Raw genomic sequence first — 17492 nt, 5'->3', positions numbered from 1 at the left:
CTTACAACTCTGATATTGACTAGCATAAATATCTAGAAATTATTCATTTCTTTTCCTGCTATTTATAGTTTCTTTTTCTCTTCACTGATTCTTAAACTAACTTTATGCTTCTCAAAATTTCATCAATTCCTTCCTGTTTGCTGCTTCTAAATGATTGGCAAATCAAATTTTTTAGATAACTGGATGTTTTAGAAGCATATCAAATTAAAAGCAAGAGTTTCTTGTGGATGACCTGAATGATTGTCCTGCAGGTCAAGTGCATTTGTTGTGGTACAGGGACATTGACTATTCAAAGACCTTGCTTAATTACCCGCTCTACTGTGATGTTCCATCTAGAATCTTGAGACAAATGGAGTGTTATTACATTTACTCTTGACCACTCCACCAAATGTTTTAAGTTTATTTTTAACCAAGTAGCCAAGTTACATTAAATCAGTGGTCTATATGGCATTCCTCCACCTTAATCAAAATTTTTACACATATGAGAGTCTGTTTCATCAATATATCTATTGTGGCACCAATATAACACTGTTTTAATGATTATGCATTTAAAGTACATTTCAAAATGTGTTAGGTAAAGTTCCTTCTCAGTGCTCTTTTTTTTCAATATTTCTCAGGATTTGCTATATTTATTCTTTCAGATGGTTTTTTAAATTACTTTGTCAAATTCCAAGTGAAAATTCTATTGGAATTTTGAGTGGGTTTAAGTTAATCCTACATGTTTAAAAAATGATACTTTTATGCTATTTCGTCTTTTTAACTCAGGGCAATTTTTGATCTTCATCCTACTTTAAAGTATTTGACATTGTTGGATACCCTTTTGTTCTTGAAATTCTCTCCCAAGTCGCTTCTAGAATTCCACTGACCATCAGTTTTCCTCCCATCTGTCTGGATCTGTCTTCTCATTCTCCTTGTGGTCTTTCACTTTGGGGTCCAATCCTTAAGCATTAATGTCCTCAAGGGTTTTGTCTTTGGCTCTCCTCTGTTTTCACCATGTAAACTCTCCTTGATGACCTCATTCTTTCCCATGGCTTCAACCACTATCTGGATGGTGATATCGCTCAACTCAAAATTTCCAGCCTTTCTATGCCTCACGTCCCATGAAACACATCCTATAAGTAAACATCCTTTGATACAGGAACTTTGGTTGCTTAAAAGCCTTGCATAATTACCTCCTCTACTGTGATGTTCTAGCTAGAATCCTATAAGATACATCCACTTAGATGTCTGTCAAGTACTTCAAATGAAATCTGCGTGAAATTTAAACTCATAATTTTATCCTCACCATCCTGTTCCTCCTCTTTTCTTTTGCCCTAGGAGAACACCACCACCATACTCTCAGTTACTCATTTCAGAAAGCTGGGAATCAGCATCAATCCCCACACTTTCCTCAGATATTCAGTCTCTTGCTGAGATCTAGCATATCTATGTCTTAGTAATGTATCACCAAAATAATGCTGCATAATAAACCACCCCAAAGTTTAATGGCATCTAACAATAAGCATACATTCCCATAATCACAGGTCTGTGGGATTTTTGGACAACTCTGTTTCAGGCTGTGAGTCTGCGTGTTTGGTTTAGGTCCACCCCGTATGTGTTCATTCTGAGGCCCAGGCTGAAGGGACAGCAACTTCCTAAGGGTTTTTCTCATGGCAGATCACTAGAGCCCAAGGGAGCCAAGCCAAATAGTGCAAGTACTTGCTGAGGCTCTGCTCACATCATATCCACTCACATTGTATTGTCCAAAGCAAGTCACATGTCAAGCCTAATGTCAAAGTGGCATGGAAGTACATGCTGCCCAACATGAACCCATAGGATGGGTGTATATATCTCATTTTATTGCAAGGAAGTAAAGAATTGAGACCAATTATTCAACATATCACAACCTGATAATGTTGCTCATATTCGTTCAATCCTCCACATTCCACTGTCAATGCCTTAATTTGTCTCTCTTAATTTCTCCCCATGTTAGCAGATAACCTAAACTATTATCTGTGATTCCATTCTTGTCTGCATCCAATGCATTCTTCACACACACATTAGAGTCATCTTTATACAACACGAGTTAGATTGTTACACTCTTGCTTAAAATCGCCAAGTGTGAATCACAACAATATGTATGTTCCTTTGCACATCATATAAGACCACTCTGTCCCGGCTCTAGTCTCCTTTCCACAATTCTTAACTTATGCACCATCTGGTCATAATGAAATACTTTCCATTTACTAAACAAATGCAAGAGAGAATTCTGCACTTGGAAGATTGTACTGCTAGTGCCTAAAAATGTATGACATACAGTTGATACTAAAAATAAATGTTTAATAAAATAACAATTGTAAAAGACCTTAGTCCTGGAAATATTATTTTCTAGCCTACTAGACTTTGCTAGTCTAATAAATTAATTAATTTAGGTAACAAATTGTTTGAACATCTTGGCCTCTGAGCTGTTTCTGAAACTTTGACAAAATATCATTTTTGTTATGCACTCTTTGCTGTCTGTATGTCACAGCTTTTCCCATGTAGTTTTTATCTTATTTCTAATATCTTGCGTAATCCGTACTGAGGTTATTATCCTGAAAATCTCATCTCAGATGACCTGTTAAATTAGAACAAATTCAAAAGGAATGAAAATGAGTGTTTCTTTCATCACATAATAATGAATATATCTACCTTTTGGAAGAAAAAGGTTTAAAAATCCCAAAACAACTTTGGTAGCCAACTATACATTAGGGAATTTATAGAGATGGAAATAAACCGGTACAACGTATATCTATGGCTTAGCATGGTAGAGTGGAAAGAACATCAATTTTGGAGACAGACTGGGATCTGTATATCAGCTTTGACACTTGCATTTATTTAATAAATAGTTTGGAGGTACCTACTACATGCCAGTCAATATACTAGTGGATACCAAGATGAGCAAAACATGCATACTCTTACAGTCCAATGGGAAAAGTTGGGTATGGTAGAAATTATTATTTGCCGATATTCATTTTCTCTACTGTGTGAAAATAGAAAAATTGCACTTCCCTTCCCCCTTTAAAGTTAGATTTTGCCATGTGACTTGCTTTGTTCAAATGAAATATGCATATGTGTCACTTACATGAGGAGGTATTTAGTTGCCAGTGCTCAACTATCCAACCCTAACTTCCTCCACTGTAACAATCATGCAAGTACATGTTGAGATAGCAACACCATAACCTATTGGAACTGCATGGATCCCCAAGTAACTACCATAAACAGGACCTTTCTGCTGATCTGCTGTGAATACATAGTGTGAGAAAAAAATTGTGTTTTAAGCCTCTAACATTTGGGGGATGTTTGTTACAACAATGTAACCTATACTAACCAGACAGATACAATAGGTATAGAATAAGTAATGACAAGTAGATGCTTATAATAAAAGAGGGGCACAGGGTGCCACTGAAGTTAATGACAGAAGGGATGATTTATTGTATGGTGGTTAAAGATGACTTTCCTGAGGAAATGATGTTAAACTGTGGGATGAATGATCTAATAGTTAACCTAGTGAAGAATGTTAAGTGGAGAAGTATTGTCTGTCTTCTAAGGCTGAGGATTAAAATGATCTAACATATTAACTATGCCCTGCCAAGCACTGGTCCTATAGTAAAGGCTTAATAAGTACTAGTTCCTTTTTCTCATAATCTCCTAATTGGTTCCTGTGAAAATATTTCTTTGCCATTCACTAAACACGTTCTAGACTTCTGTCCATCTTTCTCAACCTCTTCCAGTAGCCACCTTTGCCTTGGATAAGAAGATAATGCTGTATCTTTTAACCGCAAACAGGAAAATAATCGACTTCTGCAAATAGTTGAAATCAGGCCTTAAATAATCTTAAACTGCTCCTTTTTAAGACCTTTTAGGCAGACTGTCAGAGAACAGTGTAGAGATTTCTCAAAACATTAAATATAGAAATATCATATGATCCAGCCATCCCACTATGGGGTATTTATCCAAAGAACTTAAAGTCAACAATTCAAAGAGACTTATGCACCCCTATGTTCATTGCAGCCTTATTCACAATAGCCAAGACATGGAAGCAATGCAAGTGCCCATCAACTGAAGAATGGATAAAGACAATGTAGTATATATATATAATGGAATACTACTCAGCCATAAAAAAGACAAAATCATCCCATTTGCAACAACATGCATGGACCTTGAGGGCATGATGTTAAGCAAAACAAGCCAGACAGAGAAAGGCAAACACCACATTATTTCACTCTTATGTGGAAGATAAACAAACACATGGATGAAGAGAAGAGATCAGTGGTTACCAGAGGGGAAGGGGGTTGGGGGGTGGGCATAAGGGCTAAAGGGGCACATATACATGGTGACAGATAAAAATTAGACTATTGGTGGCGAGCACCATGCAGTCTATACAGAAACTGAGATATAATAATGTACACCTGAAATTACACAACGTTATAAACCATTATGACCTCAATAAAATAATTGAAAAAAAAGAACAATCTGCGTGAATCACTACAGGCCCTTCAAACCTAATATGTTGAAACAGAACTTACGGGCTCTCCCCCAAACCACAGTCTCCTTCAGGCCTCATTTCGGTAAATGACCCTACTGTCTACGCTGTTGCTTATGCCAAAAGCCTAGGCATCCTTCCTCTTCCTCGTTACCCTCCCAAACTACAACCAAGAATCAAGACCTGTTGATTCTACTGTTAAATATTAGTTAAAATCTTCCCAATTCTCTTAATTTTCACTAAACTCTCCTCACCATCATCTCTCTTTGATTTCTTCATTTGCCTTCTAACTACTGATTTCCCTGCATTTGCTCTTATGCACCCCTTCCAATCCTTTCTTCCTCAAGTTTTAAGACCTGAATTTCAGCACTACCTTTGTGATTCAATTTTGAGTTTCATTTTCATGAGCTTTAAGTGACGGTTTGTAGAGTCCTTGAGATAGTTTCCAATTATCCCATTCTGATTTTATGCCCTAGCACTTTGTATTCTTGGGGATACTGCAGGAATGTTCCAGAATTTTACTTACAGAATCTTGAAATCTGGAAATAGATTGAATGTCCAGAGGATTTGGTTAGAAAAGGAAAAGCATCAGCATTGTTTCTTGCTCTTACACAGCCAGGTGGCAGTGTTGCTTCTTGGAAGACAGTCATCAGAGGATTGTAGGTTTGGAACTGGGTTTAGGGTTGACCCTTAGCATTTATTTTATTATTATGTTGAATCCAATCTACCTGTGACTTATTTCTCCCCAGTCATGTCACTGGAGCAGCAACACAAGCCTGATCTCTTACTTTTTTCAAGTACCTTTATTTTTCTATCACACCTTTGATTCCCTGGATGAAAAATATTTGCCTGAAAGAAAGATTGAGGAAAAATTAAAATACAGTTCCTGGCTGTCCTTCCTAAGGAAAGACTCATTATCAGGGAAGCAATTGTAGTATTGTAACAGATTCTATAAAAACCAATTTGAAATCTACAGCAAAAGAATACTTAAAGCAGTTTAGTCCAACCCACGTGACTACAGGGTAATTAGTGAAATCCAAATTAATCAGAAACTTGCTAGGCAGGAGAGTGATTTGACTAACAGCCTGGGAAGGTACAAAATAACCGGCTAACGAAGTGGATCCGACTATAATGTGCAAGATTGCTCCTGGGATTGTACAGAAATCCATTATTTAGACAGATGCTGTATCTTGTGGACAAGAGATCTTTAAAACTGGAAATATTGTATCTTTCCCATCTAATTCTGCTTCATGCCCCCATAAACGAAGGATTGAAGGGCAGCATAAGAGAGGGGAATATTTTAGGAAACTCTTTCCAGGGCCAATCTGATATCTGTCACCAAAGGTGGAGGATGTGTTCTGTGTTACTCTAGGGCCTGTTACTCTTGTCACACATCATCTTATCTGACCCTCATAAAAAATACGCCCTGTCTCAAGCAGGAAGAACAGTTATCACTCTCGTTTTTTCATCGGTGATGAAATTGAAGCTCCAAGATGTGAAATGTTAGAATTGAATGCAGTTACTAACAGCATGTAAGCACAAGTTTTCTTTCATTAGTGATGCCTATGAGAGTTGCCAGGTATCCATACCCAGGCTGCAGCTGAAAAATCCTCTTTAATTTTGCTCAGGCAACGTGGAAAACTCCATGCACACATTATTGGGCAGATCATCAGCTTCACGGGTGACACCAGCACATTTTTGTCCAGGTGAAGTTATCAGAGATAAATAAGTGCAAACAGCATCCACTGCTGATTAAAAATGAGAAGTTGTACTCTAACAAGAAGAGTCAGCCTTAGGCATGGTGGAAATAGGTGTCCGTTTCTGTGGCAAGATTCAGGAAGCATCCAAATGGCTTCTTGCTCTGTCCTAATACAGATCCAAATAGATCCCTGTCGCTACCATTGCCGTTCTCCCAGGTGGGAGAGCACACACAGGCCCAGAGATATACGATGCCATCCTTATAGTGCAGTATGGGGACGCCAGACTAAAAGAATGGGTGGAATATTTGGCAAAAGGAGAGGCAAAGAGACGGAAAGCAAATTTCTAGGATTTGAGACTTGAAACCTGAGCAGAGTCTAGTTCAACTTCCCTGTGAGGAATTAGCAAGTAGAAAAAAATCAACAACAACAATATGAATAAAATTAATTTCTTAGGAATTGCAAAGCACTATGCTGGCTGACGTGAGGGATAGAAATAAGAAAAACATTGTCCTACCCTTGAGGATTTTACAGTTTACCTTGAGAGATAACATGTGTGCACACAAAACCACACCTTACTGTCCAAGGCAGTACACTATAGATGTGAAATGACTGATCTCAGAGCAGAGAATTGCTTGAGCCCAACAATACAAGAGAATGCTTTTTGCCTTTTTTTACTTAATGTGTATTTTGTGATTTGGGAGCACACAGGAATTTTTCTGGGGTTAGAATTTAATATTTCAGAAGAGGATAGATAAAAGTCGAAAGGTGTTATTTATGTCTTAAAACCAAAACAAAGATATACAGACAATCTGACTCCCCTCTCTTTTCTCCAGTCCTAACTACAAGCCACATAATTCAATCAGCAAGAATTGACTGAATGCCAGTCATGGATAAGATGCCCTATATTTGTGTTGCATTTAAGAAACTACAAAAACACATGCACGTTTATATTTTCCATGCATCCTCATAATTTCTCTGCAAAGGTAAGTGGGGCAGAGATTACTCTGGCACTTTATGGTTAAGACCTCTGAACACACTGTCAAAGTCAAAGACTGACTTGAGCACACTGATGCTTAGTGGATGGTTCGGCCATCAAAGGCCCTTGCACCAGTAGGGGTGAAGACATAGTCATACATATGAGAAAAAAATAAAGCCATAGGAAGACAATAAAATTAAAAGACACTTGACTATGAATCAGAAGATTTTGGTTTGTGCCCTGGTGCTGCTGTTTACAGCGAGTGAACCTAGAGAAGTTACTGGACTTCTTGGGATCCTATTTTTTCATCCATAAACTAGGCAATAGCTTGCTTCAAGGGGTTGCTCAGAGGTTCAAATCAAATGTCATGCGTGGATAGGTTTTAGAAACAAAGTTCTACATAAATGTGCGGCATTAAAAGGTAAAAAAGGGGGCCGGCCCGGTGGTGTAGTGGTTAAGTTCCCGCACTCCGCTTCGGCAGCCCAGGGTTCACAGGTTCGGATCCCAGGCATGGACTGACTCACCACTCATCAAGCCATGCTGTGGTGGCGTCCCATATAAAGTAGAGGAAGATGGGCACGGATGTTAGCCCAGACCTATCTTCCTCAGCCAAAAGAGGAGGATTGGCAACAGACATTAGCTCAGGACTAATCTTCCTCACCAAAAAATAAATAAATAAATAAATAAATAAAAATAAAGAAAGAAAGAATTCCCATAAAAATAGATGTAAGACCAGCAATGTACAGAGGTAGTGATCAGCAAGCCACATCGACAAAAGGATGTAAGAGATGACATGGAAAACAAAGGCGGCAGAGGGTCATATTATGAGGAACTAAACATCAGCATTTAAACTCCATATGCATCTCAATGAAGAGTCTTTATTGATCTAAGGAGTCTTTGTAAGAACAGTAACAATAATAGCAAATATTTATTGAGTGCTTACTGTATACCAGGCACTATACTAAGCCCTTAATATATATTATCACTTTTAATTCTCCCCATAAGTCTACACAGTAGTACAATTATTAACTTCATTTTAATGATGAAAAAGGTAAGAATGATAGAGTTTAAGGGAACTGTTAAAGGTTACACGGCTAGTATATAGCAGGGCTGGGATTTGGACTCTGTCCATTTTAGGTCAAGCCCTTAACATTTACGCTCCCCTTTCATCCAATACCTTCATTTTCCCATTATGCTTGCCCAAGTAATACCTCACTTATTCCTCAACATATTTATTTCTAAAAGGGTGACAATTTTTAGCAACTTTTATTATTCTTTGAGCCAACTATGGTGCTATGGCAATTGATGGCAACATGAATTAGAGTTTTCAGTCAATATGGGAATTGGCAATCGCATGCAGATGGATCCGCCCCTCATTGCCCGCTAGAAGGGTCATCACCAGCCACTGCCTACCATTTGCAAATGATAGCGCCAACTTATGCTCTCTGCAATTCTTCCAACTTCTCTATGTAAAAGCAAAGAAGAGATGATTGGCTCAGTTTAAAAATTGTGTAAATATTTAGGATATAATTTTATGTTTTTCTATCTTTGGCCCAAGAAATAAAAGATCAAGAGACCAAGGTATCTCCTGGCTGTTGATGATAACCCACAGAATTGGGAAGATAGCCAGGTTTAGGGAATGTAATAAAGTTATAAAATGGGATAGAGTCAAAGTTAATATAATTTAATTTAAATATTAATTTAAACATTTTTCTTCCTGGTAAAGGGACTGTGTATTCCATTACAGATAACCTCTATTGCAGTACCATTTCAAAGAGGAAAAAGAATGTAGAAGGATGCCTTTAGGAAAATATGTTTACTTTCACAATGGTTGGGTAGTGTATGAAGGCAGAAAAATTACAAATAAATGTGATAACCATAATGAGGCTTAAGAAATTATCGTTTTTTACAATGAATGAACTGATACTTTTCCCTATAATGACATTAGCTTGGTGAAGTTAAATATTTAAAAGTAGGGTATACTTTATATTTCATAACACTTTTGGAAAGTTAATATATATTTATTCTTGATTTTTCTCTCTATTAACCACTCAATTGTGGAGAGATTATGATAGTGTAAAGTAATTGATGGTTTGAAGTCATTCTATTCTACATTTAAGTATATCTGATAGTAAAAGAGGGAAAAAATAACTACACATTGGAGCAATTTGCAAAAACATGTCTATATCCTTGTAATAAGCAGTATTATAGAAACCACTGTGGAAATGAAATAACGTGCTTCAGAGACTGAATTCCATTCTACCAGTTGAATTAGGTTCACATAGAAACATTGAAGTGATAAAATTAATTTTAGTTATTCATGCTGAAGATGATTATGATTTAAAAGTCTACCTAATCTTCGAGGTTAGGCTCTGGCTTTTTATCTTATTTAGAAGTTTAGAGGTCTCTTAAAAGTGTTAACTTAAAAAAGCCAGCTTCTATCACCAAAATATGTTAGGTAAAAACTGCTAAAACCAAGTGTCTCATTCCTGATCTTTAGGGTGTATAGTCTTTGGAATTTCTCTGAGGTTTACAGTCCCTAAGCCACATTGACACAGTCTGTACCTCCCTGTCCAACACCTCCCACGGCTTCTACGCAGTCTCAACTTGGCTCCTGCTTGGATTGCTATACACAGAAGATTTAGCTTTTGAACTTCAGCATAAACTTCTCATCTTCAGAATATTCCTGTTCCCACTTTCTGAGATCTCCTGCCACTTGGTCCCCTCTTCTCCCTTCATGGCTCTTCCCCCATAGCTTCTGCCTAATCTCAGCTGCTTTTATCAACCTTCAATTTTGGAATTTATGGATTATATTTCTTTCCTGGTTTTGCCACAAATGTTTCTGTTATTGTTTTGTGTGATTTCAAGGAGAAAAAAAATAGAAGATAGTGAACTACGGTACTGTGGTTTTCCTACTGAAGGTACCTATTTGGTCACTGAATGTGGGATGTGGTTGAATATGTTGATTATCATGAAGAAATTATTAACCGAAAAATAATGTACTCAAATCTTAGTCCTACAAAACTGATATGTTTTGAAATAGTACTGTATCTCCAATAAGAAATGGATTAACTAGGAGAACATGTTGAGAAAACACTCTATTTATTAAGACAGATGTTTATAATGAAAAAACACATACAGGCAGTTTCTTGAATGAGTTGGATTCAATGGAGTGAAATTAGGAAATAACGTCGTTTTTCCCGCATAAGCATCCTTCAGATATCCTATATAATATCTTTCTTGCTTGGATTTCAGAGCTTTTCCCACATGAGCACATTTGAAAGCTTTTTCAGTTACTCTTAGTTATGAACAGTCTCAATTTCAGGCATTCAAAGTCCAGTCCAATCTAAAATCAAAATCTGAGACTCTCACTCAATTTATAGGTTCTCCTTGTTCTCCACCTTGGTCTGGGAGAAGGAGAAGAAGAAGGGGAAGAAGAAGAGGGAAGAGAGGGAGAGGCAGGAGGAGGAGAGGGAGAGGGAGAGGGAGGAGGAGAGGGAGAGGGAGAGGGAGGAGGAAAGGGAGAGGGATGAGGAGAGGGAGAGGGAGGAAGAGAGGGAGAGGGAGAAGGGGGGGAGAGGCGGGGACAGGGCGGGGGGGGGATCTGGGAGAGTGGGAGAGAGGAAAAGTAGCCACACCAGAACCACCAGCAGCAGCATGTAAGATGCCTTGATGCCTAGGCTTGAGACTGGCACACTGTCACTTATACTGCATTTTATTGGCCAAAGTAAGTCATGAAGCCACCTATGTTCAAGGGTTGGGGAAATAAATGCTTCTCTATTGCAGCAAAATTGCATTGCAAATTGCTTGGATACTTGGGGGACAAGGAATTGGGGACGTTATTGCAATCGATCTACTACAATTGTTTTTTCTGCTTCTTTGGAGACGACTCCCCCAAACCCACCACAATATTTCTTAGCATGGGAGATATCCTTTCCAGCTGGCCATTTACCACTCTCTCCCCAGCTCCTGCTTCTAGCGGTACCTCACACTTTCACTTAGCCATGGCGGCCAGATCTTTGAGCTGGGGGCCTTTCAGAATATCCCAAGTCTGTCACCATTTTGTGTGTCCCTTCTGGTCTACGAGACTCTTGCATTTTTGCCTCAACATCAATGGAAGTATAGCTTTACCCACTGGAGCCCTCTCTCTCCAACTAGAAACAGATACTTTCAGTCTTTTTTTTTCTACACGTTTCAGATAAAAGTTGTTCTAACTCCAGGGAAACATTTCAAGCTTCCCTGAGTGGTCTCTAACAACCCTCCCTCTTCCTTGGTTTGCGGAGAGGAAATTGACTTGTGGAGATGACAAGAGAAATGCCCGTGGGAATAGAGAAATGCCCCGCACCCTATCAACGCTCTCCAAAGAAATTGCCACTAATAATTTTTCTGTCTTGTCACTCTCACTTCTTATATATATATCCTTGAGGTGGGAGATCAACTAACTCTAAGAGCATTAGACCATTTTTTGCTCACATGTCCCCAGCAAGTCCTATATAGAGAGTCTGTTCTCAGATGCAAAATATTACAGCAGGAAAAATCCCCACTTAATAGTTTTATATTAAATTTTTAATTAGATGAGTAATTTAATTGTGCAATCTTAGAAGCTGAGTGATTGGGATTGTAAAGAATCTTACTGTGGTTCAGGGACCTGGAGATCTTTGATTTATATGGAAGAATCAAGGATGATATAAAATTTGTGTTCTGGAATTTGAATAGCTGTCAAGCCAGAAGAGAGAGGTAAAAAATGTGTCTTTTTATATTTTTGTATGCCAGCACCTACCTCGGTCCCCGGCAGAGCTACTCTGATATTTATCAACTGAACTGATTTGAATTAAACTATTCCTTTGAAGCTTCAGGGAGAAAAACTTGGATCAAAAAATAAAAGTCGCAAGGAGGTAAGTTAAGCAGAAGGCAAAGCTTCTTATGAATTACAGCTGTACAAAATAGACTTCTTAAAGAAACAGTGAGATACTACACCTGTTCAAACAGAAGGCGTCTGGCCATCTGTGAGCGATACTGTAAAAACAATTCTTACATTGGATGGGAATAGAGAGTAAGCCATAAACGTTTCCCTTCTGCTATTTCTAAGATGCTGTCGTTATTTTATATGTACACTAGTTATGTTTTTAGATATAAATAAGTTTGGTTGGCTGTCATCATTGTAGGTCACATATATTATGTAAAGTTAAAATTATATTTGTAATTTTCCATGTACAATTGCTAAAATTTTGATCACGTACTCTTAGTCATAGAAATGTACTCATTTTCCTTATTTTCTCATAATTTTTAGGGAAGTCCGTCTCCAAAACAGTGATAGTCTATATGTCTTGAAATACTTCGAATTAAGTCTGCTGTGTGAATATTTGCCTCATACCCAGTTTCCACTAGTGCATCAAAATGGTAAATGTGGTCTCCGTGAGCTATTGCATTTTGTAAGTTTCAGCCAAATTAGTATAACCATTTCATTTCCTCTTATACTGATTCATTTTTATTTTTGCTACCAGTTTCACTCTCAAGGGTTCACATAACTCGATGCATTACCTCAAAGACCATGAGATAGAGTATGTTTTATCATTTATGCTTAGCAAGTATTGCATGAAAATTTACATAAATTTAATATCAAACTTTAGCTAATGTTTGTTTTTATTCAAAAGCAGATGCATCAAATAAGAAGTTCCAGGGAATTGTAATAATTGGTTGTAGTGCCTTAGATATGATTATTAAATAGCATGAGGTTTAAAAGATGCCCTCAGTGTGCTTCAGAAAACTCTCCTCCTTTTCAAGTAATAATCAAAATTTACAAGTTTATGAATTGTGTGTGTAGAATTCCAAATCCAAATCACACTCAAAATGATTGCTGAGATTCTAGTATGTACTCCTTTCCTTCTCATATTCTCATATTCTGCAAAATCTTCAAGACCTCCACCAAGGTCTACTTTGTCCATAAAGCCATCCATTAAGGGCTCAGGTCTCATATATGAAGATTCTGCTCCAATATCTACTGTTTTGATAGTTTTTGCACAGCTAGAAATTATTAAATAATTATTTAACCATAATTAAATAAAAGTTGTTAATAAATAACACCTTATACTCTAACTAAACTATACAGTGTATTGTCTTATTCTCTAATTGTTTCATAGATCTCAGCAGTGCATGAGGGCGAGGTGGTGTAGGTAAGATTAATGTATCTCCTGAGAATTTAGATATAAGAAAACCTAGATGTTCAGCCTTGGCATGCATCATTTCAGCATGATTTAAGAATTATTAATAAAACAGGAACACATTTTATTTTCTGACTGAGCATTCAAAGAACTAGAAACCATTTCCAGGCAAAGATTTGATCTAGGGACCCATTGAGACAAGTGCCATTGCAGAATTGTACAATCATTTATCTTCTTTGTGGAGTTTTGCTTCTCGTGTCTCCCAGGCAGCAGTTCTCATTAGAGAGCAGGTGTCTCAGAGATTGAATGAAGCGAAACCTTTTTCCTTCATTACAGCATTTTGTGTATTTACTCTTCATGTTTAATTCCTGTCCCCGGGATTCTTCATCTCAGTGCTGACAGCTGTCACTCACATATTCACCACATGCTCGTCCATATTGATTATGGCCTATTGACTATTGGTATTTGTTGGACTCTTCCCTCTTCTTTTTTCTAAATCCTAGTGGTCTTTTCTTTTTTCTTTAGTGCTCTTTGCCCACCTCTATTTTCACAGAGTTGATTTTGAACTCATGGGTTATTGGATTTCTCTTTTCATAAGTCATTCAAAATTTTTTTCTTTAGGCTTCACACAATTCTTATGTCAAGTTCAGTCATTATTATACTTATTAAAACTTGTCAACCTTTGAATAAGTAAACAAATAGCCAAGAAACCATATAAATTGTTTGATTAAGTTAATATACACAATTGTATTCGATTCATATGAATAGCCACCATCTATCAGTCTTGGGTTAATGGAAACATTTATAAATTAAAGGTCAGTGTTCTATGTGCTCATTAGCTAGATTGTGTCTGTGAAAAGTAGCCCCAGCTGCACCTTGAGGAAGGACTCCAGGGTGTCTTATATAGATGTACCATGATGGTTCTTTTGAGATAGTAATGTTTTCTGCATATTTTTTCTTCCATCATTTCAAACAGTTGATCAGGTTTTGTAACTTGCCTCATGGATTTTTATGGAACACACAGAGATAGGATGGCTAAAGTCATTGGCTCTCCCTGTCCTTTGTGAAACCTCAGCCCATTAAATGATAATTTTGCCTGTACCACAACTCACATGAGGAGAGAGAGAGATAGCTTTTGAAAAGGAGATGGGAGGAGAAAGAAAAGGATTGAGACTGGGGCTGAGATTGGAAAGAGATCGGAAGTTGAGGGTCCTGGTGAAAGCAAGGACCTACATATAATTCAGAGGCAGGCCTCCAGGGACATGACAGCCCTTAAAGGGTTGGCTTGTCATGGGCTCCAGGAGTCTGGGTCTCATGCACAGGGGCTCTCAGCCTCAACAAGTGAATCACAAACATGACTGGGAAGCAGCAGAACTGCTACATCTGAAGAGAATGTATAGAGACCTTAATAAAAGCTAAAATTGTATTTCCCAACAGCCTGGTGGGATGGAGCTTGGATTTGGATCCAGGTTTAATTTTATTTAAACAAGATAACAAATGAATATTTCTTACACATCCAAGCTTGTTGAATAAGATTCTTACCTACTACACATGAAGGCTAATCTGAAACTGCTAAGAATCCCCATGTTGCACATATCTGCATCTCGGACTAATTATAATCTCCATCTTCCAAAAGAGGCTTCCAAGACAACTGTGCTCATCTGCATCAAGCTAGCAGGGGGAGAAAAATCATGGAGCATATTAAGGACACAGTTTGTATGCATCAGCTTGGAAGTGGCACATATCACTTCCGTTCACATCTCATTGGCTAGAAATCCATCATATGCCCACACCTAAGTGTAGGGTAAGAAGTTATACTCAGTGGTGTGCTCTAGTTGTGTGCCCAAGAAGAAGAAGACCCCAATTTGTGAAAAGATAGCCAGCCTCTTCTAGTGTTTATCCTTCTGGTCACTAAATATTCATTTTGCCCTTCCTCCCACGTATGGAACACATTAAACCCCCTCCTCAAGCAAGATAACCCAAAAGTGCAATACAGTCACTGCATCCAGCTGAACATCCAGGATCTCTGGGTGATCTGTACTCTTCTCCGTAAGATCCAGATGTTCCTTTTTGTGGTCTGAGATATACATTGCACATGTAATGATAAATCAGAGACAGGATAAATGCCATAAAAACTTTCATTTAGGACAGAGAAGAATGGAAAACATCCAGCAGTCACTGATCTACAGAAATTATGAAATCCTGCTGTGGTCCAAGACATTTCTTGTTTATATAAAAAGGAGTGAGAAATTGCAGATATTTGGGGAGTAATTGGAGTGCAGAATCTCTATATTTTCACGACTTTTTCAAACTTTCACAGTTGTCTTGCTCACATCTAGGATCAGCACACCATTTGGCAGCAATTTTCCAGGGATTTGCAAGAATGCAGATGGGGCTGGACTTGAGCTACATAGTTTCCAGCCTGGCTGAAGATTCCTGTGTTTCAAGCATGGCAAACAAGTAACAGAGAGGGGCATCAGGACCATGAGCAGCTCAGAGTTCACCATCAGACCCAAGATTTGAGGCCAACACTAGGAGAGGGGAAGTCTGAAGGATGATTAGGGTTGAATATCTCACTGGCCCAGTGGGTTTAGCACTTGGAATCAGTTTTAATTTGATTCAAAGAAATAAACAACTGGATATTTCTTGAACAACTAAATTTTAGGTTAGGATTCATACCTGTTACCTAGGTAAGATTGTCCTCTAAGCACAAAGATTTGGAAAGGCATGTTAAAGAGATACATCCCAGGGCAAGAAAACATAGTGGGTATCATATTAATGTTTTTAAAAATGTTCAATTTGGAATAAATCTGATTGGCAACAAAAATTTTAGGTAAAGGAATGGAAAAAAATCAAATTTTGGCACCATCAATGCAATATTGTCTGGGAAAATAAAAGCCCAGTCCTACCAACATGATCCCTCTAGCAGTGAGGAGATGAACTCCTGGTGATATTAAATAATTCAGACATTTTTATTCTTCTTGTCTAATTCTATACCTAGCATTTGACATTCTGATATTTTGGCCTCTAGCATTGCACATCTACTGGGTTAAAAAGGGTGTGTCAAGCTGGCTTCAGCACATGATCTGCTTGGTAATTTTATTTTTAATTAGAAATTAGCTTTCCAATTTTATGTGATAGCTCTGTGAGTTTTGGATACATCCCGGATACGACTGGCTCTTAGGCCATGTGGTGATTTAAAACATTAGTGTGAATGCTTTGACTTTCTTCTCGTTGACAAATGGGGCCTCCAGTTGAAACTGGGCAGACTTTTGTCACTGCCTTGACAAATAGAATGCAGTAGAAGTGACTCTGATGGCTGCAGAAAGACTTTTGCCTATTTCTCCAGGGGCACTCACCTTTGGATCCCTGAACATCAAGTAAGAAGCCTGGCTACCCTAAGGCCACCAGGTTGGAGAGACCACACGGAGAATGCCTGAGACTATATGAAGAGAGGGAAATGCCTCCTGCTACTCCAGACCCCAAGTCCTGCTTCAGGCCCCAACTGACTGCAACCGCATGAGAGACCCTGAGACACAACCATCCAACTGAAGTATTTCCCAATTCCCAGTGCACAGAAACTGTGCGAGATAATAAATGACTATTGTTGGTTAAAGCCACTAAGTTTGTAGGTAATTTTTTTTAGGCAGGGACAGATAACTGGAAGAGGCACCAAGGAGCTTGGATTTCTGAGCCTGCGATGAAGAGGGTCAGGAGCTGGGCAACGATGAAACCATGGAACCATTTCGTTGTGTGAGGCCTCCTGGTGGACAGCCAGTCATCCATTCAGGTTCAGCCATTTAGCTGTGCCTTTTTCTTTTACAACTTGACTCCAGCTAGAAATTCCTTATGGAGAGTGAAACTATCTTGCACTACTTTTTATCCTGCATCTGCCTAATTTGGTATTGGGCACCTACAGGAACCACATAATTAATACTCACTGATCAATAAATCTCAAGAAAGCAACACCATGAAGTTTGAAAACAGTGCCCCCAGAATGCTAGACTTGATCAAAACTGACAAATGGAATCATATAACCAGCAGTCACATATGGAATATTAATACCTAACATTTATGGAGCACTGGAGCACTCATGTGCTGAACACTGTTCCAAAGGCTTTCCATGCATTTACATATTTGATCCTTACTAC

Source organism: Ceratotherium simum, chromosome X, assembly GCF_057802395.1.
Source record: "Ceratotherium simum simum isolate JZ-2026a chromosome X, ASM5780239v1, whole genome shotgun sequence".
Taxonomy (NCBI): domain Eukaryota; kingdom Metazoa; phylum Chordata; class Mammalia; order Perissodactyla; family Rhinocerotidae; genus Ceratotherium; species Ceratotherium simum.
The sequence above is the reverse complement of the archived record's forward strand: the minus strand, read 5'-3'. Positions refer to the sequence as shown.